This window comes from Tinamus guttatus, unplaced genomic scaffold (assembly GCF_059628265.1).
Source record: "Tinamus guttatus ecotype Peru unplaced genomic scaffold, ASM5962826v1 Tinamus_guttatus_pri_ptg000980l, whole genome shotgun sequence".
NCBI classification, from domain to species: domain Eukaryota; kingdom Metazoa; phylum Chordata; class Aves; order Tinamiformes; family Tinamidae; genus Tinamus; species Tinamus guttatus.
The window spans coordinates 50,683-71,074 of NW_028289514.1; the positions used below are offsets into that span (position 1 = coordinate 50,683).

Consider the following 20,392-nt stretch of genomic DNA (forward strand, 5'->3'; position numbering starts at 1 on the left):
ACAGGGCTAGTCAGGACTGACACGGCTGGCACGTGTCTATGGGTCTCACAGTGATCCCAGGGCTTTGGCAAGACCTGGGAATGTTTTCAGGTGTGCATTAGTACCGGCCTGTGGTGTTTCACTGCGAGTGCATGAATCACTCTCCAGTTCTCCTTCCCTGCGCCTCCTGGGTCCCCCCTGCTTCTCCAGGGACTGCCGAGCCCTCCTTTCCCCAGGCATGCCTGCATTTGCTGCGTGGTCTTTGGGGGACTCTACCATGGGCTGCCCCATGTTTGGTGAGACTGCACTCACTGCCACCCCTAGGCATCCCCGGGGTTCCCCTGAGCTCTCCTGGAGCCTCAGGTTCCCTTCCACAAGGATGGGCATCTGTCATCAGCACTGTCACCTGTGCGACAGCCCCAGGCATTCAATTCAGAGACCATTCTGCACCTCCAGTGGCAGTGCTCCCAGGGACATGAACCCCGAATGCAGCCCTTGGTCCCTGAAAGACCACGCTGGGCCTCTGACCTCCTCCCCTGGAGCCCACAGAGCGCACAGGCAGAGCAGGGGCCCTTTCATGCTGCAATCCCTTGGGTGCATTGGTGTACTGTTGACCCCAGCTTCAGAAGAAAGACACAAAATTAATGTTTTTCTGGAGGCTAAGTCTGGCGTAAGGCTGCCCGTTGCCTTGTCCTGCTTTACTTAGGAAACACATGGAAACACAACCCCACCACCACTCTGTCCCTTCCAAAGTCCAAAGGTGTCTGTGTGTGTCCAGCTGCCACCCTCTCTCCATCCCTATGGATTACGATGGCAGCTTAGACAGGAAGCTCCTGTGCAGAGAGACATAAAATTTAGTCAAGGGGAAACCTCCTGTGAACTTGTGGAGCACAGAGGAGGGAACTGAACCCCGCTGCATCCCAGGAGCTTCTCCATGGGCATTTGGTGCATGGATTAACTCCCCGTGAAGAGCCCGTGGAGCAGGAGGAAACGAACCAACTTCCTGCTCCTGGGCAGGTGTCCGGTCCTCTTACGTGGCGGGAGCAGAGTTACTGGGCACACCTGCCGAGATGAAGCCCCTTTTTCCTTATTGTCCATTTCCTCGCATGGACTCGGCTCAGTAATTTCAGTCCACTCGAAGTCTCCTGAACCACTCTCCTCCCCTTTTCCTCCACAGAGTGCTTCCCGCAAAGCAGCAGCGACTTGAGCCTCCTCGTGCAATTGTTCAAGCATTAGCCGCATGGGACGATATATTTTCGCAAGTCACCGAGCTTCCTTTGAACCTACTTGCACACCATCCCACAGTTCTTTTCCCACTCGCTCCCAGGACTCGAGCTTATATACCTGAGAAGTTTCCTCCATAAGTTTTTTCTGCTTACAAAAAAGCAGTAAGTCAATTAAATCGTCTTTTGAGATCTCAGTCTCAGTCTTTTGAGCGAGCTTTAACAAACTTTCTATAGTAGCACGCTCCGTTGCTGATGCAGCAATTTCCATTCTAGTTGCTGATGCAGCAATTCCCATCCTGCTCCCTGACTCACCAGGTCAGTCCTGACTCACCAGGTCAGCCGTGGCCACGATCCGCCTTTCTTCGGGCGCCCAGCTACTTCTCCGCTGGCTGCAGGATCCCTCACGTCCTCGGCTCCACTCTACCCACGATCATATCACGTCGGGGTCACCAGTTGCCGAGGCCGACCCCGCGAGACCGAATGAATGACACTTCAATGTGAAGCAGGTTCAATTCGCTTTACTATTGTCTACTATGTAGCTTTATATAATTCTATTACCCGTAAGCGCACACACTCCCTAAGCAACAGCATTCCCATTGGTTAGGCTCTAGTGTCCATGCATAGTTAGCTTTCAGCTGACCGGCATTCTTTCCCAATGCTCTGTTGCTGGGCCTCCCGGATGCTTATCTGGTTATGGCTGGCCTAATTCATTAAAAAGTTGCTAACAGGCGTTATCTTCTCTGGGTGGCCTTGGTTCCCATTGCTTCAGTTCCTCGGTTCTCATCGCCTCAGCTCCTCGGTTCTTATCGCCTCAGCTCCTTGTATTCTTGCAAAAGCGCTAAGGCCCCAACATTGCTGGGATGCTAAATGGCTCACAAGAGCAAGCAAGCTTTGGCTCTGCTTCCCAGGCCGAGCTAAGGAGCTTCTCCCACCCCTGAGACACGAGGCCTCACCTGCAGAGTGTACAAATTCACTTCTTAACCATTACTAGAGCTACTTGTCTCATATATTCTGGATAAATCAGGGCAAAGTGTGTGCCAGGTAAGCTCTGTGTTTTATATCTCAGTTGTTTTCTTGGATGGGTTACAGATGCAGGCTTTGTCCAGGCTTCACTTAAGCGTGGAAAATAAAATGTCCAGATTTCTAAAGTGGATGCCTGTAAGTTAAGTGAAGGCAATTCTTGTCTATTAGTGCTTTGTGTGAAAGCCACGGGCCTGCACATGCTTGCACCACTGGGCACCAGGAAGGTTTCCTTGCATCTCCAGGGAGAGGAGAGGGAAAAAATTATAGAAGCAAAAATCTGTTTCTTAGCCCTTGAAGATGGTGTTGAAATCCTGACATCTTAAATGCATCTTTCACCAGGGAGTCGCTGTTGGTTCGTTCTGTGGTAACAGGGAAACTTCTTACACTGAAAAAGAAGGGACAGGGCGGGAAAGGCAGACCCAGAAACAATCTTCTGATAAAGCTTTTGCACTTCAAACTTTTGGTTCAACTTTTTTTGTACTGCTGCTCTCAGCAGGAAACTGTTGCTATGGTGTTTTAGAAGTGTCTGTGTATAAATGGGCAAATAGCGGTGGTCTTCCCTCATGTGATGCTATGGGGGTGATCCTTCCTAAAAGTCACTTTTTGTTTCTTCCTACCTGTGCTGCTGTTCCCAGAGTTGGGTGTCTGACCTCAAAACCGCATAACCCTGTTAAAAACAGCAAGGAGAAGCACATCACTGCAGGAAGAGCGCGGGGCAAGAGCTAAAACTAAACCCTAAACTAAATCCTAAAACTCACCCTGTGAGTGCGTATTGACGGAAGAGGTCCTCTCAGCTCTCAACAGGTATATACAGAAATGTTTTTTGGATCTGTATGTCTTTTCCCACCCTAAATCTTTAATTCTGGGCCAGTTCGTTAAAGGCCGTGGGTGGTGGGCCTGGGCCCTCCCAAACTCCCCTCCCTGCTGATAGACGCGGGGGAACTGCTGCAATCTCAGACTCGTGACGGGACAGCCATTTTTTGAAAACGGAATTATATAAAAGCACAATAAAGAACATGTATCATGCTGCTATTGCACATGGCATGGGACATAACACCTAGCAATGCTCAATGTCCAACTGTGCAATCTTTGCATGTAAGTTTTAGTCGTCATGCCATCTTTATCTCTAGCATCTCTTTATCTCTATCTATTATCTTTATCTCTTTCTATTATTTTTATCTCTAATATCTCTTTATCTAGCTGCTTCTTAAGCTGATCTTAGGTCAAGACTGCCTGTGTGTAAATGGGAAGAGTCCTGCATTATAGCAAATCTACCCAACCCTGCTTTTTATGCTGGGGTCAGCGTTGTACTGCACAAAGCTTCCTTTTTCAGGTGAAACTTCTAATTGTGAACAGAGTTGCTGCATTAAGAAAGAGGTATTTCTTACATTCTAGCTACTCTATGAACAGTTCTTCTAGCGGTATTTGTTTTTCTTTCATATAGGGTTTTTTTTAAAAAAATGAAATGCTTGATGTTATTAGCTGCCCTGTAGATAGGGGTCTTCAGTAGTTCATATGAAAAAGAACCACGAGTTTTTAGTACGCACATCCTCTGATACTTTCCATTTCACCCACAGCAGGTTCAAGCAAGAAGAACAAGAACAGGAGGAAGAAAGCAACTGCAAGATGGTAGAGGGAGTTCTGCTGGTAGAGTAGGCAGGGTTTATTCCAGGAAAAGAAAAGGAGAACCTGCAGGATTCTCTATCTCACCCACTAAGAGAGAGGGACACGCTGCTGAGAATAGGAATATACAACCAGGGAGACCCTACTGGCAGGGAACTTGATTGTCAAATGAGAGGCTCTTGCAAAAAGGAGGAGCACTAGATGAAAGTACATAGACAAATTGGCATAACAAATTGGCAGGCAGAGGGGGCAGACGACCTGCGTGGATGAGCCGGGAGCTTGTGGCAATGCTCAAGCAGAAGGCAGCGGTATACAGAATGTGGAAAAAAGGACAGGTCCAATGGGAGAAATACAGGAACGTAGTCAGGGAATGCAGAGATGTGACAAGGAAAGCTAAGGCACGGCTGGAAGGCAATCTGGCAAGGGACGTTAAAAATAACAAAAAAAATTTCTTCAAATACATTAACAGCAAAAGGAAAATCAGGGAAAACGTGGGTCCGCTGGCGGATGGGATGGGCACCCTGGTTACAAATAACACAGAAAAAGCAGAGTTGCTCAATGCCTTCTTTGCTTCGGTGTTTACCAAGGGCAGCCCATTAGAGCCCCAGGCCCTAGGGACAAGAGAAGAAGCTGGTGGAGAGGAAGACTTGCCCTGGGTAGAGGAAGATTGGGTCAGAGAGCACCTAAGGAACCTCGATACCCACAAATCCATGGGCCCTGATGGGATGCACCCCAGAGTGCGCTGGGAGCTGGCAGATGCCATAGCTAAGCCGCTCTCCATCATCTTTGAAAGATCCTGGAGAACGGGGGAGGTGCCGGAAGACTGGAAGAAGGCCAATGTCACGCCAGTCTTCAAAAAAGGCAAGAAGGAGGACCCAGGCAACTACAGGCCAGTCAGCCTCACCTCCGTCCCCGGAAAAGTGATGGAACGGCTCATACTGGCTGTTGTCTCCAAGCACATGGAGGACAAGAAGGTGCTCAAGAGTAGTCAACATGGATTCACCAAGGGGAAATCTTGCCTGACTAACCTGATAGCCTTCTATGATGAAATGACCGGCTGGATAGACGAGGGGAGAGCGGTGGATGTCGTCTATCTCGACTTCACCAAGGCTTTTGACACCGTCCCTCACAACATCCTCCTGGGCAAGCTCCGGAAGTGTGGGATAGATGAGTGGACAGTGAGGTGGATTAGGAACTGGCTGGATGGCAGGGCCCAGAGAGTGGTGATCAGCGGTGCAGAGTCTAGTTGGAGGCCTGTGGCTAGTGGGGTCCCCCAGGGGTCAGTCGTTGGTCCAGTCCTGTTCAATTTATTCATCAATGACCTGGATGAAGGCACAGAGTGCTCCCTCAGCAAGTTTGCTGATGACACGAAACTGGGAGGAGTAGCCGATACCCCAGAGGGCTGCGCTGACATCCAGAGGGACCTGGACAGACTGGACAACTGGGCGGTGAAAAACCTCATGCAATTCAACAAGGCCAAGTGCAAGGTCCTGCACCTGGGGAGGAATAACCCCAGACACCAGTACAGGCTGGGGACCGACCTTGTGGAGAGCAGCTCTGCAGAGAAAGACCTGGGTGTCATGGTGGATGATAAGTTGACCATGAGGCAGCAGTGTGCCCTCGTGGCCAAGAAGGCCAATGGGATCCTGGGGTGTGTTAAGCAGAGTGTCTCCAGCAGATTGAGGGAGGTGATCCTGCCCCTCTACTCAGCCCTGGTGAGGCCGCATCTGGAGTATTGTGTCCAGTTCTGGGCTCCACAGTATAAGAGGGATGTGGAGCTTCTGGAGAGAGTCCAGCGCAGGGCCACAAGGATGATGAGGGGCCTGGAACATCTGCCCTATGAGGAGAGGCTGAGGGAGCTGGGTCTGTTCAGCCTGGAGAAGAGAAGGATGAGAGGGGATCTAATCAGTGTATATAAATACCTCAAGGGAGGGAGTGCAGAGGACGGTGCTGGTCTCTTTTCAGTGGTGGCCACTGATAGGACTAGAGGAAATGGCAGGAAACTGAAACACCAAAAATTCCATAGGAACTTAAGGAAAAATTTCTTCCCAGTGAGGGTGCCAGAGCCCTGGAACAGGCTGCCCAGAGAGGTTGTGGAGTCTCCTTCTCTGGAGATCTTCAAAACCCGCTTGGATGCAGTCCTGTGCCACGTGCTCTAGGTGACCCTGCGTATGCAGGGGGGTTGGACTAGATGATCTCTAGAGGTCCCTTCCAACCCTAAGCATTCTATGATTCTATGATAACTCAGCCCTCAGCGCTGCCCTCGCGTGCCCACAAATCAGCGCTGCTGCTCTGGCGCATCTAGAAAGCAGAACTGTGACCGGGGGGGTAGGAGTGCGGCCGCTCTGACAGCTCCTCGAGGGTGGCGCACGGCATGGGAAGCTCCTGCAAACAGCAGGTTGAGCGGGAGGCATCCTTGTTCTTGGAGCCGCCCTTGAAGATGTTGCCTGCATCAGCCCAGGTAGGACTGGGGGATACAGCCATAGCAACATGAAAGCACAGGATCTCATTATTGAGACACTACTGGCTGTTAGGCTGCAGCCACTGTTTTCAAGAAACAGAAGCAGAGACCAAAGCACAACCGCAGGCAGCAGCACCCGCGGGGCTGGAGAGCGCATGGGGCCCCGCGCGGGTCGGTACCGCAGAGCGGCCGGGAGGAGGCGGCGCACATGTGCCCTGCGCTGCGCAGGCTCCCTGCTGCCCCCCGCGCTCAAGGAGCGAGACGGCCATGGGGGGTGCGCGCATGCGCCCCGCGCGCCGCCGGGCTCGCTGCTGCCCTCGCGTGCCGGGGCGGAGGGGCTGCAGGAGCGGGGGTGTGCGTGTGTGCAGCGCCTCGGGCGGCCCTGTGTGGCGCAGGGCGCATGCGCAGCGGCCGGCAGGTGTGCAGGTGTCCCTGGAGGGCTGCGCTCGGGCCCCGGGACGGGAGGAGGCGGAGGGAGGCCGGGGAGCAGTGAGAGCAGGGGCAGTGCTGGTGGAGGACGTGGCCGCAGGAATATATTCCCTGGAAAAGTGACTTTCATCGACATTTTCATTTCACATTCCCATGCCAAATGAAGGGGGTGGAAGCGCGTCTGAGGCGGATGTCATGTGTGAAGCAGATGGAGGCGTTTCTCCTGTTGCCATTGCCCTGTGTTCCGCGCGCCCGCATGCCCATACGGCGGGGACGTGGGGGCTGCTGCGCCCCGATGGTGAGGCGTAGCGCCGCGCGGGCCGCAGCTCCTGGCTGCGCTGTGGGGGCTGCGGGCAGGGCGGCCCCCGGTGAGCGAGCAGGGCTGGGAGGGCCGGGCCACGGCCTGGCCACGACTCCTGGTTCCCGGGGCCGAGAGGCCGAGGAACAGGAACGTGCGTGACGTGGCTGGGTTAGCGCCTGCGGTGCCTGGGGTGGGCTTGGGGGAGCGCAGCCCTGTGCCATGCAGGGGAGCGACTCTGGCGTGTGCTCGGCCTCCGGAGCGAGCTGAGGTCTGACGCAGCCTGACGGGCAGGCTTAGTGTTAAGAGCCCGAGAAAGCCTAGAGCTCTGTGGGGAGCGGCGCCAGAAAGGGCTGCCTGAGGAAACGCAGCGCGGTATCCAGCCTGGTCCTGGGACGCCCTTTAGCTTGGAGGCAGATCGAGGAGTGGTGGCCTCAGCCTCCGGAGCGAGCTGGGGTTTGGCGTTCGGGGCCACGTGGGTGACTGTCGCTCTTTTCTTCCGAGCTGCCTCTCGGCTCCCTCCGTACATGCAGGATGCAGCCTTTCCAGGATAACCCTGCTGCGCGGGCACCCATGGAGCGCACGAGCATCTAAGGGCCGACCTGTCGGCAGCGCTAGTGCTGAGGAGTGTGCTCGGCCGTAGGGCAGTGGCTGCAAAAGTGAGTTTGCTCTAGCAGAGAATGGGGCTTACACAGATCCGAGCAGCAGCTCCGGAGCCAAAAGGGCTGTTTGCCCAGTACTAACTGGGAAAAGCAGTAAGCACTTTAGTGTTGTAAGACTAATGCTGAAATTATTCTACAATTAAAACAGACAAACTCGAATGCTGTTTTACTTAATAAAAACCTATTTTAAAACTTTTTTTTATTGTTTGAAATGTATATTTGCTTTATAAATATGGAGGTGTAAAAGACATATCTTAAAACATTTTAATAGCTACAAAAATATAAAATACATATAAAATATGTAATATATATAATTATAGTACAACTATTAAATATATCTTATTTGTTTTATATATATTTTATATAGGTATATGTCTTACACATCCATATCTGTATGTATGTAATAAATATATTTACAAGTACTCTTTACTGAACCATACACAGCTAACAAGAGAATGCAATTAAAATTTTATTTTAAATAAAGTATAAGTGAAGTGTTCTGAAGATCACATTATGAAGCACAGTAGAAGTTCCTAATGATTTTCTTCATTTCCTGATAATAAAGAAAAGACAAATTAACAATAAGCACAAATAATAGTTTAAGAACCTGATAGTTTCTTTCTTCACACAAAGTTAAAGCATCTGTAAATACATTCCCCTGATGGTGATATTTAGCTATATCATGTGCTAAAAGCATCACAATGTTTTTTTTTTTAAAGAAAAACGGAGGAAACAAAGAAATCCAGGCACATTTAGTTTGAGCATTCCAACATTAAGTTCCAGAAGCCCACAAGTGCTGGGATAACATCAATATTTTCCCTTCTCAAACTAGTATGTGGCATTATACTAGGTGAGAAGGGAACGTCTGTCAGGCGTGACCTCCCTGAATCCAAAATATCCCCATTTTTGCACAGTGAGAACAGAGGGTCTGTTCTACCTCTCAATCAGATGTGAGGGAAGAGATGGAGATACCAGTGCCTAAGCAAAGAGGCTCCTTCTTTTCAATGTAAACTGCAGAGGGACCAAGAATTTTATCTATTCTCACACACAAGCGCCTCAGGGACGAGTGGGCTCATGGCTTCTTTGGACCTGAACACTCCATTTGCAGCATATCTAAACCAAATCAACACTGGGATTGCCCAGCTTGGGCGGTGGATGCCTCCTGAAGACATCTGCAAATGTTTGCCTGCTTGTAGGAGGGGGAGAAAGAGGAAGTAACAGACTGAGAAGAGCACCCTCCTTTCATGGTCCCCCTACACCTTGGATACACTTGTGGATAGCAAGACCAGCCATCCACAGTCTCCAAGGTTAATTGCTTTGAAGGAGCTGGGTGGGTGGAACCGTTGTCTTCAAGTCCAATCTCTTTTTCCTGCTGAAACTGAAAAGAGTTATGCCAAATATAACAAGGGTTTTGCAATATGGATAAATGTCTTCCAAATGGAAATGAGTAAGTCTTATAACATGACAGCTAAGCACTAAAGCAATGAATATGAAATAAGCATGATATTCAGAGGGCATGCAGAGTGTGTAACCATGACAGAATACTATATATAACCATTAGAAAACATATATAAAATTTACCATATTGAGTTTAGTTCTGTCATAATCGTTCTGGTGCTTGTAAATGCACTGGCTGAGGAGAGAGTATATTTTTTTCTAGGTAAAAGATGTTGAAGGTCCTTGTCCTCTTAGTGACAGAATCCAGCAGATGCTGAAAACAAAATGGAGACAACACGAGTTGAAAATGGCACGAGACCTTCTGCAAAAGCTCTTGAAGGCTTCAGGAGCTAAACAGTCCCATCCCAGCACAACTGACTGCCAACACTGTTCAGGAGCCGTGCGTGGAGTGAGGCTGTTGGAGTGGACCCACACACAGCAACCAGGCAAGTGGAAATACTGCCCACAACTGCCCATCAAGCTCCGCTTCCCTCACAGCAGTGAGGGGAGAAAGTTCCCTACCTTGTTCTAAAGAAAACTGAAAACAGACATACCACAAGCTTGCTGTAATCCACCACAACGGGGGGATCCGGCTCCTCAGGAATTCCCAACGGACTCTCATGACGTCCGGCCAGACTCTCATGACGCATGTAAGTCTCTGGGATGAAAACACTTTCTTAAGTCATGATTTCTCTTTTTCCGGAACATGGCTATCCATCAGCTATCCCACAAGTGGCATCCAATCTTTCTCTACGGTTCCCTGTTATTTGTTCACTGAGAAATACTTGCCTTCTACTTTCTCCTCCATAAAAAGATCTCCAAGATCAAAAAGCAGTGGGAGTGAAAAGCCCAGGGTTGAGAGGAGAAAAAAGCAATAGTCAAAATGTTGCCATTACAGCAGTGCCTACTTAAGGAAGTTGAATGTTAAGAAAACCCATCTCCCATTTGAAGCAAGCATTAGGATGTGAGTCATCTCTGCCACATCGTGACTAAGTCTACACAGGCCGAGTTACAGCTCCTTATCCCAAGCTGCTCCGTATCAGAAAGATGCAAGTGCCATAAAAGAAAGCAAATGATTGTTGGTTTGCCAGGAGATAGAATTACAAAACTGATTTCAGAATCAGAAGAGCAGCAGCTGAAGAAAAATGACTTTGGTGGCATAATCAGAGGGACAGAATCTTAATGGAAGCAACACAGTGCAGTGATTTGTAAAGAAATAATAGAATGAAATTAAAGGAGGCTAATGTAAACCCCTCAGCAACAAAATGGAGCTAACTGGTCTGATGGACCTTTCGCTCACCTTCTGAATCACCCTCTTGGAAACTTGCTGTATTTTGGGAATCCAAAGTTTCATTTCAATTTCTTAGCCCTGAATTGGGAGAAAACTGGGCTCTTTTCTTTTCAGAGCCAGATTTAGTCACAGAGGAAAAATCTCTTGTTTTCTGTTTCATGTTTATTTTCATAGACATTTGTCTGTCGCCGTGGAAGACTATTGTGGCTTTCTTCCACACGAGAACCTCCTATGAACTCACCTTCAGTCTGGTGCATGCTAGAAGCACCGTTTTCCAGGAACTCTTCTCCCTCACTCTCTACTTCCTCTTGGTCTTCTCCACTTCTATTCACTTTACTCCACTGCAAAATCTTTCTCCTCTTTGTTTCACCACTGGAAGTGCAATTGTTCCTTTTGCGTTTTCTTTTGGATGGAACTGCAATAAGATATTAGAAAAAAACAACCCAAAATATAAGCAAAGCAGCTCCTCCTTTAAAATTTGCTCTTCTTATCTTCCTCGTATGTCAAGCAAAACAATCAAAGAACTGAAAGTACTGACAAATCTCACTACACATGTAGGTCTAAAGAAAAGTTTGCAAGTTCATGTGGTCCATTTGCTGTTAGATTTTTAAATTCATTCAAGACTTTAAACTAGATTTGAAGCTTTTAAGCCCAGAAAATTCCTACTGTAGCCTTGCTTTGCAGTCCTATTGTCTGCCTATTGGGTAAAGTTGCTTACTGTCTTATTACATGAACTAATAGAGATGAATAGCAAAAAAGCCTTTGGAGAAAAGCTCTTCTTCAAATCTCTTATAAAACCAGTAAAGATCAAAAACAGAGTGAATGTTGGGAAGAGTTAAAAAGAGACCATTTCAAGAAAGTAACTGAAGGATAAAGAAAATTCTCAGTAAAGTTTTATGATTCAGATAACCTGTTTAAAACTGTTTTTGTCCTTATGCCTTCCACAAAGGAAAACAAAAAACCCCACCCTTCTTTCTATTTACAGAATATTGCACAAAACAGATGGGTGAAATCCTTGGCAAAGTTTCCACCGGCAGAAAACTTGTCACAAGAAGGATATCAATGGCATTAGCAATAACACCCAGAAAGCCTGTTGGTGGGGGAGAAAAAAAGAAAAAAAAAAAAATCTAAAAAGAAAAAGCAACTTGCCATTAGGCAGTGGTGTAGGGCAGGCTCCAGGCATCACTGGCATCTCTATTCTTTCGTTATACTTGTTATCTTGTTTATTACATCCAGAAACAGAGGGCTGCTGTGGCATCACCTCGTAGTGAGATGGCACATCCTGTGTAGAGCTGCAGCCTTGCAATGAAGAACGGACAGCAAAGAAGTTGGTCTCACTGATACACAGCTCTATTAAAATTGCAACTAACTCTGAAGTATAAGTCTGTTAAGATGGGAGCACAGTCAGTAAATTAAATGAGAAAAAGAGGGACTTGGAAGTTTTAGGGGAAGATGAAACCACATGTAATTTATGGCTGATCCTGTACTGGGGAGCCAGAGACAAAATGGCAGGCGGAATCTTGAATTTTTTTTGCAAACATCTGCTCTTCTCCTGTTCCCAGAGGAACCACTGACAGCCAACAAACACGTAGCGAGAGCTTTAGGCTTTATTCCAACAGCCCCAAAGAAATCTGACTGTTTATTTCAGAGTTATAGTATACCTACATATCAAAGTCTTTCCCCAGGCAAACTGTGGTGGTAGCTGCTCTGACTTTCTAGGAGGAAACCAGGGCTTTCAGTGACTACTCAAAAAAAGGACATTGAAGAGCCTCAGGGGGTCAGCAAAATAAAATACAAAACACTTTTTGCTCCTCAAAAAGAAATCCTTTTAGTGCAGTGCTAAAGATAAGCCTTTCGCTAGAGCACACCAACACCGGGCAGTTAAAACTACACCCAGACAGTACAGTATTACAGACCCAGAGCAGTTTACCTCATCTGCATCAACAGGGTTTGTGAAGGCCTTGAAACGTCCGTCAGTAGCAAGTCTGAGAGTAACATCCCTTAAGAAAACGCTAAGTGCACCAAGGGACTCCTCCTCCTGCTCCTCTGCCCCTTGCGTTTCTCCCCATGGTGGTTCCCGAGGTTCAGGCGGCGGCGCCACCGGCAGCACTTCCAGGGCCTGCCGAGCTTCAGGGAACCAGAAAAGTTTATTCCATCCGCAGCACTCAAATAGGAGCACACACAGAGTTACTGATAGGAAACCCACTACCAAAACAAATACTGTAAGGCTGTTAACATACAGTTAGCAAATTTTTATCTATAGAATAGGCTCACCTGCTTTCTTTCTAGATGCAGGAGGTTTAGCAGCTTGACTTAATTTTAAGTCCTCAAAAAAGTTGCTTCTCTCTTCCTTAGCCAGGCAACGGGATATCGAAAACTTCTCCATAATCTTCAATAAACAACTCCTGTATCTATGGCATGAGAAGGAAAGACATTTCAGGTACAAGATCACTACACCAAAAAGAGGATTTTTTAAATTAAGCTTAATAATGATCTGAAAAATAATAACAAAAATGTTATCTTCCTGGTGATCAAAGGCTAGATTTCTTTAGGTCAGGATGGCAAATATCTTCTTTGAGGAAAAGCTCTAGAATTTAAGCTCAGGGAATGGACGAGCACAGGATGCACTAACAGAGTGATGACATCCCCCACCTTTGAGGTTTCCTGCTGAAATGGAAGCGAGTCCCTTGACTCACAAAACAACCAAGACAAACGTTCTCAGCGCTGCTTTGTGTCTAAGCAAATCTACATGATTCAGAAGGGTGCCCTCGTAATAAAAGGATCCATTTTCTTGAGGGAGGACAGTATTCGTATACTTAAAGGATTCGTAAAATGAAACTGAATAAAAGAATTAGGAAAAGTGTTGATAGAAATACCTTATCTTGGAGATCCATGTACGATACGTTTGCTGTTGCAAGCAACAAAACTGGAGCAAATGCTGGAATGTTCTCTAGGAACATTGTAAAGGTAGTTTTCAAGGCAACGCCAGCTGTTTCCTACCATACATCGATCCGTGGAATATAAATTATACTCGGTGCTGTCCTCTGAGCTTCTCAGATAAACTAGTAAAATGAAAGCTTTGGTAAGAGCAATGAACCAGGAGCACAGGCTGCTCATAAATAACTACGCCTAATAAAAGAGAAGTGCATAAAGGCAAAGTACCAAAAAAAAAAAAAAAAAAAAAAACCCAAAAAACCAAAAAGCCCCACACACCTCACGATGCAAAACTTATTAATAGTAGAGTAAAATTTCTGATTTGACTCAAAAATTGAGAGAGTTACACAGAGATCCACATTGCTGCCTGATTGCAAGACTGCTTACATGTAAGTTAACTTCTAAAGAGCCACAAGACTCAATAGAACATCTGTGCTTATGTGTCCATCTCTCATCAAAGGTCAAAATGTTATAATATAGTAGCAATGTACAGTAAAAGCAGACCACCTCCATTAACAATTTCACTTACCTCACTCGAGCAGTTTACAGACAGTCAGTCAATCTCATGAGATCAAAAAAAGAAAAAAAAAAAAAAAAAAAGATACCTGTGCACATATTTCCTCTGGTCATGAGGCACTAGCAAACAGAACTGGCAGGTCCAAGGTATAAACTGGAAACTTTTCCAGGGCGTGTATGACTGCGGGCGGCAAGTGGGGGTTTTGCCCACAGTCTGGCTCTCCAGAGAGCAAGAGCCTTGGCCTGTGACACCTTGGCTGGTGAGAAGCATTTCTGGGAACAAAATTAGAAAACAGCAAGTTTAAAACACATAGTGATGAATAAAGACATCAATGTTAATTTGTTCTGTTTCAAGTTTCTCTTGAGAGAAGACACAAGCAGCATAATCTCTTTCCAAAGACACAGCAAGCTGAAGATTCTGAACCTAAAAGGGGACAGGCATTTACCTCTTGAAGTCAAGGAAGTTTTTCTTCTTTCGACAAGTCTTTTCAGGAAAAGTCTCCTCATCTTCAAAGGCTGAAAGTGACTCCTCATCACTCCAGATGAAATCGCTTTGTAAAGTAGCGTTCATATCATCTGCAAGACAAGAAGGGTTTTTTTTTTAACTTGCCTGGATAGTCTGCATGTCTCACTCTAATACAGCTTCCAAAGCAGCCCCAAAACCCACTTATCTCTCTTTCTCCCTTGGATGGGCTCACACTAAATGCTATTTTTGAAGACTTGATCCTACCACAGGTCTAAAGAGATTGCACAAGGCTCTACAAAGTTCGCCTAAGTCTTATGTTTTGCAAAAGTTATATTTCTTTATTGGCAAAAAGTCCCTTTTTTTGCCCCAAGAACAAAGAAATGTGATTATTAGCAACAACTCCTGTACTTGCTAGACACCCACACAACCCCCAAGGCCATGTGTGTCTGGAATCTGTGTCCCACAGTAAAAGTATGGGAATTAAGTGAATGTGATGGCCACCAACTGGCCTTTGTCTTAAGACTCCTAAGCCAGGGTGTGTAGATCAACACATCTTCTGTATAAAGATCCTCCAAGATCACTCAGGGAGGAGAAAGCAGAAGCGGAGAACAGAGAGGGGAAGCAATTATGGATCACCTAGCATCTCTGCTTGCACTTATGGCTTTCTGCCTGTTCTACCAATAAAAATGAACCTAGCAAGTCTCCAGGTAGAAAAGCTAGCAGGATGTTGCCAGGAAATGTGACGCATGTGATCTCACACATCGCACAGTGTGATCCACAAATACTTCAATTCCTATGAGGTGAAATGATGATAGCTAAAACAACAAGTAGTTTTAACCATTTGTACATGTTATTGTCCTACCTTGCTGCTGGTCCTTCTTTAGGACAAGTTCTGCGTGGGGAAATACTCTCTGCAGGACTCGTAAAATTCTCTGAAAAGTCTTATTAAGCAGTGGTTTAAAAATGGGTGATAATGCTGGTCCGGGCAAAGCCGCAGACCTCTGTGAAGCTGGTACAATTCTTTCCATAGCCATGAAAAAATCTTTTGCTGTTATTTTAATTGAAGAAACATCTAGCTGCAGTTTCTCAGAGCTTCTGTATATCTGAGGGTAGCGGCGTCGCAAAGCACAGAGGGTGGCTTCAGCACATGCGGACTTGATATCAGCACCACAGTATCCTAGTAAAACAGAACATCAAATGGAGCATTATGTCGGGCTGTGGCAAGACAGAAAGGTCAAGGTGCCAAAGTGCAACATGCAAAGACTTTGCATGCAGGTTAAAACAGTCTAATAGGAAATGCGAAAAGTGTTGCTGCACTACAGAGGTTTTGTTAGCCACCCTGCACACTTACAAACCAGCCAGACTTTTCTCCTGAACCTTCTAAGCAAAACTTTTCTCCTGAGGAAGTTGCCCCAAAAGCCACTCGCTGTTTGGAGAGACAGAAAGTAAAGCAATAAGTGGATGGAAGTGTCTCACTCTGATGGCTTGGAGGACACGCAGCTGGCTCCCTGGCTAGTTGTGCAGCGAGCTGCAAGAGCCTGGTTCCTCCCTGCCGTGCGCCACGAGCTGGAACTCCTGCAGACCCAGTCACATGCAGGAACTCGCTTCATTTTTGAACTTACCAGCAGCTTTTTCAGCCAGCTCGTCAAGGAACGTGTCACGTGGTGTAGGGGTCCAGTTTCATGTGTGAATCTTGAAAATCTCTTTTCTAGCCTAGAAACAAAGTGTGTGCATTATAGTTTATCTTGAGTCAAAAGGCAGAGGCAGAACCCCTCACATTAAAATTCCTACAAGTTTAAAATAATCACTTGCCTTAATCTGTTAAAGTGTAGTGAATTCACTCCCTTCTTTTCAAAGCTTAATATTTCTGTTTGTTCCATTAAACTCTTTCTGCAGACCTAAGGCCAAAAGGCAAGTAAAGCTTCTATAAAAGTTAAGTTTTGACAAGTAAGAGACCTATTGATTTGGGGAAAGAAACATTAGAAAACTGCAAAGAAAAGGTTTTCCTCAAAGAAAACTTATCTCAAATGTAGCAAGATATCATGATGACAGACTCACTAGTTTGCTCTTCTGTCAGTTCATTCAAGCAAATAATCCTAGCACTGGTTCCAATTGCTGCAATTGCTACAAAGAGCAACTGTGATTCAAGCTAGTATCACCGATCCAGAAACTGGATGGAAACAGGAGGCAAATGCTTATGGAAAATACACTGTTTCATTAAATACACTGCTTGGTGCATTTTTACTTGCTTCCAGTCATACTCCACTTTATCCTTTTCCCAAGAAGTGCTAATTAAAACATACAAACAAAAACCTAACAATAGTCGAGATATTCTGGCTAACTAGCAAAAGCCAGAAAAAAAATCAGCTTCACATGGAATTTTCCTTTTTTTAATACTTTGGGTTGTTATATACCCATTCTTTCATTGCTTAGAAACAGTGATTTTAGTGAAAAGCTACTTTTAAACCTACTCATTTTTATTTGGGACAATGGAGTTCCCTAGGGCTTGTCCCTCTTCTTTCGTACCGTGTCCACCCTCCGCACCAGGACGGTCTCTCAGGATATTGCTCCTGTGTGTGAGCTGCACGGGGCTGCATTCCCGCTTACCTGCTCCACGACACCGTGTTTTGACACGGCTTTGTCAGCAAGAAGGATTTGCTGGATGAGCACCAGGATTGAATACAAGTTCCTACCTCTTTATCTGGCAGTTTAAAAAGGAATTCTCGCTCCAAGCGCCCGGCTCTGCGTCGCGCAGGATCTATCCAACCCAGCCTGTTGGTGGCTCCAATGACGACGACTTCTCCTCTGGTATCCAACCCATCCATAAGGGCCAGCAGTGTTGATACAACTGAGCTAGCAGGAAAAAAAAAAAAAAAAAAAAGCACATTATTTTGCTTCACTGGGTTAGTAAATTTTGTTAAGTTATGCATTATTTTCTCTAGTGATCCCTGAGAAAGGACAAGCTTTTGCTCATTAAGATGCTGATGAGTGAGAGGGCCCATTTTAAGGCTCTCAAAAATAGAGAAGGTCACTTAAACGTTATGCTGATATCAAGCTGAGTGAATGCTTTTAAACTATTGCTTAAAATCACATGAAATTTAGTATAATTGAGCTACAAGTTTGCAGGATAATATTTCATATATAAACAGATTTTGGTCTTCTTTCCACAAAGATAAAGCACATTATGTGTAGAAAATGATGGAAGGACGAAATTTATGGGCCTGGAATAGAACCGGGATGCAGGAATATGACGTAAGTAAAATGGTGCTACCCTACGAGGAAACGCGTGAAATGCGCTGTGGTTGCAACATCCCTGGAGCAGATTTTTAGAGCAACGGAGATCTCTAACAACTGAGCTGATGGAGTGACGTGTTCTCCTCCTGCATCTGTTTCCCTCTGAACCTGAGCCATTATCTTGTGCAACCTCCTCTGTGGTTTTGGTGGGGAAAAAAATTGTGGTTTGAGGATTTTGGGGGTTTTGTTTGTTTTTTTAAATCTTCCCCAACACATCTCCAAGATTTCAACTCTCCAATCCAAAGTACAGAGGCACTGGGAAAGAGAACACCAGTGTTCCCATTTCAGTCTTAGAAATGGACAGTATAAATAAATAAATAAAATAAAAGTGAAAAAAAAGACAAGTCTTCCTCCAAAATCTTCATCACAAAAGATTACAGTCCCAGCTCTGCCAGAGCACACTGCAACCTTACCTGCTCAAAGAGCAAACGAAGTTGGCGCTCCGACTCCCCTGCCCACTTACTGAGGCAGTCAGCACTTTTTCTCATGAAAAAGGATATTTTCCTGCCACCTTGGCTGCACTCGTTGGTAAGGGCCCAGGCAACCAGGGTCTTTCCAGTCCCTGGAGGGCCGTAGAATAAGCAGCCTGTGTAATAAAGAGAGATTCACATGGGACAAAATTATCAAAAACGCCCATTTGAAGCCCCATCCCTAAGATGATCAACCCCCTCCTCCGAACCAACACACTTTATATCCAGAACTGCAGTAACAGCCAAATTGTGAGAACAGTCAGAGCAGGAGGAAGTTTTGTGTTTCTAAGGGATGTCACATGCCAATAAGCAAAGTTAACCAAGGGCATTAACAAACTCAGACCCCCGCTCTGCTCTGGAGAGAGGGCAGTGTCCAGCAGGACACGTCCAAAACGGCCCCCAGGCGCCACAAGGACCACGGCAGAAGGGAGCCAAACAAGAGCCAACTTCTGGGGCTCCAAGTTTTATAATACTAGCTAGTTCTTCAATTCGAGTTGTCTAATATACTCCCTTTTTCAAGCACCACACACTAGGTCTTTGATCATGCCAAGGCCTTTGCTTACATTTTGAACCTGCACATGCTCAAGATTTTATACATTTTAAATAAAATATTTTCACTACTAAAAAAAAATGCCCAAATGTTTGAAGCACAAACAAATACATTGATGCCTCAGTGTAATATCCTCCCCAAAACAGCGGAATTAGCATTTTGTAAAGCTGTGTTACCTTGGCGGCTGAATTTGGAGTTTCTCAAAAACTTTTGGGTAAAGCATTGGAAAAAGCACCATCTCTTTAAACGCTGCAAGCTGGTCAGAAAGACCATCCACACCATCAAACTGGACCTAAAGATCAATTCAACAGAATAATTTCACACATTAAAGAAAGCTGCAAAAGGTTCCATCAGAAACCCTGGAAAAATCCCTCTAACACAACAACTTAAATCACTTACCGCACTATCTATCTGCATTGCGCTGATGCCAGCCACAGTTGCGCTCATGTTCGCTGGATCCGTGTCAATTCCCTTAAAAAAAAAAAAAAAAAAAACTTTAACCATTTTGCGCTATGCAAATGACTGACATAATTAAGTACAAAGTAGAGATGATTTCTAAACACTGCTTTGTTTTAAAAGCACCCCAGGGGGTAACTCTACACATTTCCCTGGACTGTGTCACAGGTTTCCCTTGCGGGCGGCCCTGTCCCAGGGGTCCCACAGCTGGAGGCGGGGGGCGAGGGGTTGCCCTGGGGCTGCTGCCGGCCCCTTCCCGCGCTCCGGGCCGCCCTCCTGCAGCCGCCTGCGCCCTCCCGCCGCGCTCACCCCCTGCTCCTGCGCTCTCGGCTCTGGTTCCTCCGCTGCAGCCGCATCCCTGGCGCCATCCGCAGCGGCGGCGGGCCCGGGCGCGAGGGCCACCGCGCAGCGGGGTAAACTGGTCACTGCCGTCCCTGCCCGGCGGGACGGCGGCACCGCCATGGCGCAGGGCAACACGCGGCGACACCGCGAGTTCTGGTGCGGTGCCCTCCCCCCCGCCGCAGCCGTGGCCCTCCCCACGGATCCCTCCGCCGCGCCGTGCCCCGCTCCGCTCCGCTCCGCTCGCTGCCGCGCCGCCTCCTGCCCGCCGCTCCCGCCGCTCCCCGCCCCGCCGCGCCGCCAGCCCGCGCGGCTCCCGCCTGCCCCCGCCGAGCGCCGCCGGCCGCCTCCCCCCGCGGACTCTTTTCTCTGCGGCCGCTAGTCCCGGCTCGCGGCGGAGGGACACAGCGCAGCGCCACTCTCACAGCGCAGCGCGCCTCCACATTGGGGCCGCCTGTTCTGCCGGCGCCTGATTGGCTGAGGGGGGCCCCGACCCTGCCCTTTTTTGCTGGGAGGCGGGGCTCTCCCAGAACCACCCCTTAAAGGCGCCGCCCCTGCGCTCGGTGTCCCGGGTCGTTCGCAGTTCCTGGAATAGCCGTGGGATGGCTGCAGCTTCCCGGTATGGAGAGCTCCGGCCTTGTGCACCCGCGGAGACGGGTTGTAAATGGGATGGGCCAGCACTATGCGACCTGCCCCATACCCAGAAACAGTGCTATTCCACACTGCCAATGGAAAAGTTGCCCTTAGTGGGGAAAACACCATTTTGCTTTCCTCTATTAAAAAAAAAAAAAAAAAAAAGGACACAAGGCAAGTATTAAACAGGGCTGGAGCCCCCTGCCCAGGTCACCGGGGCCAGGTCCTGTCAGCTTTGACCCTGCTTGAGCAGCGGGGTTGGACTAGACGATCCCTAGAGGTCCCTTCCGACCTCAGCCATTCTC

The 20,392-nt window shown here is 47.2% G+C and overlaps 2 pseudogenes; both read right to left on the minus strand.

The window, feature by feature from the left end:
• LOC148590948 (ATPase family AAA domain-containing protein 2-like) overlaps positions 1-14,785 on the minus strand; it is a 34,768-nt pseudogene extending 19,983 nt beyond the window's left edge.
• A 393-nt stretch (positions 14,786-15,178) lies between these two features.
• Positions 15,179-19,577, minus strand: LOC148590949 (ATPase family AAA domain-containing protein 2-like; annotated as a pseudogene).
• Between the last annotated feature and the right edge of the window lie 815 nt (positions 19,578-20,392).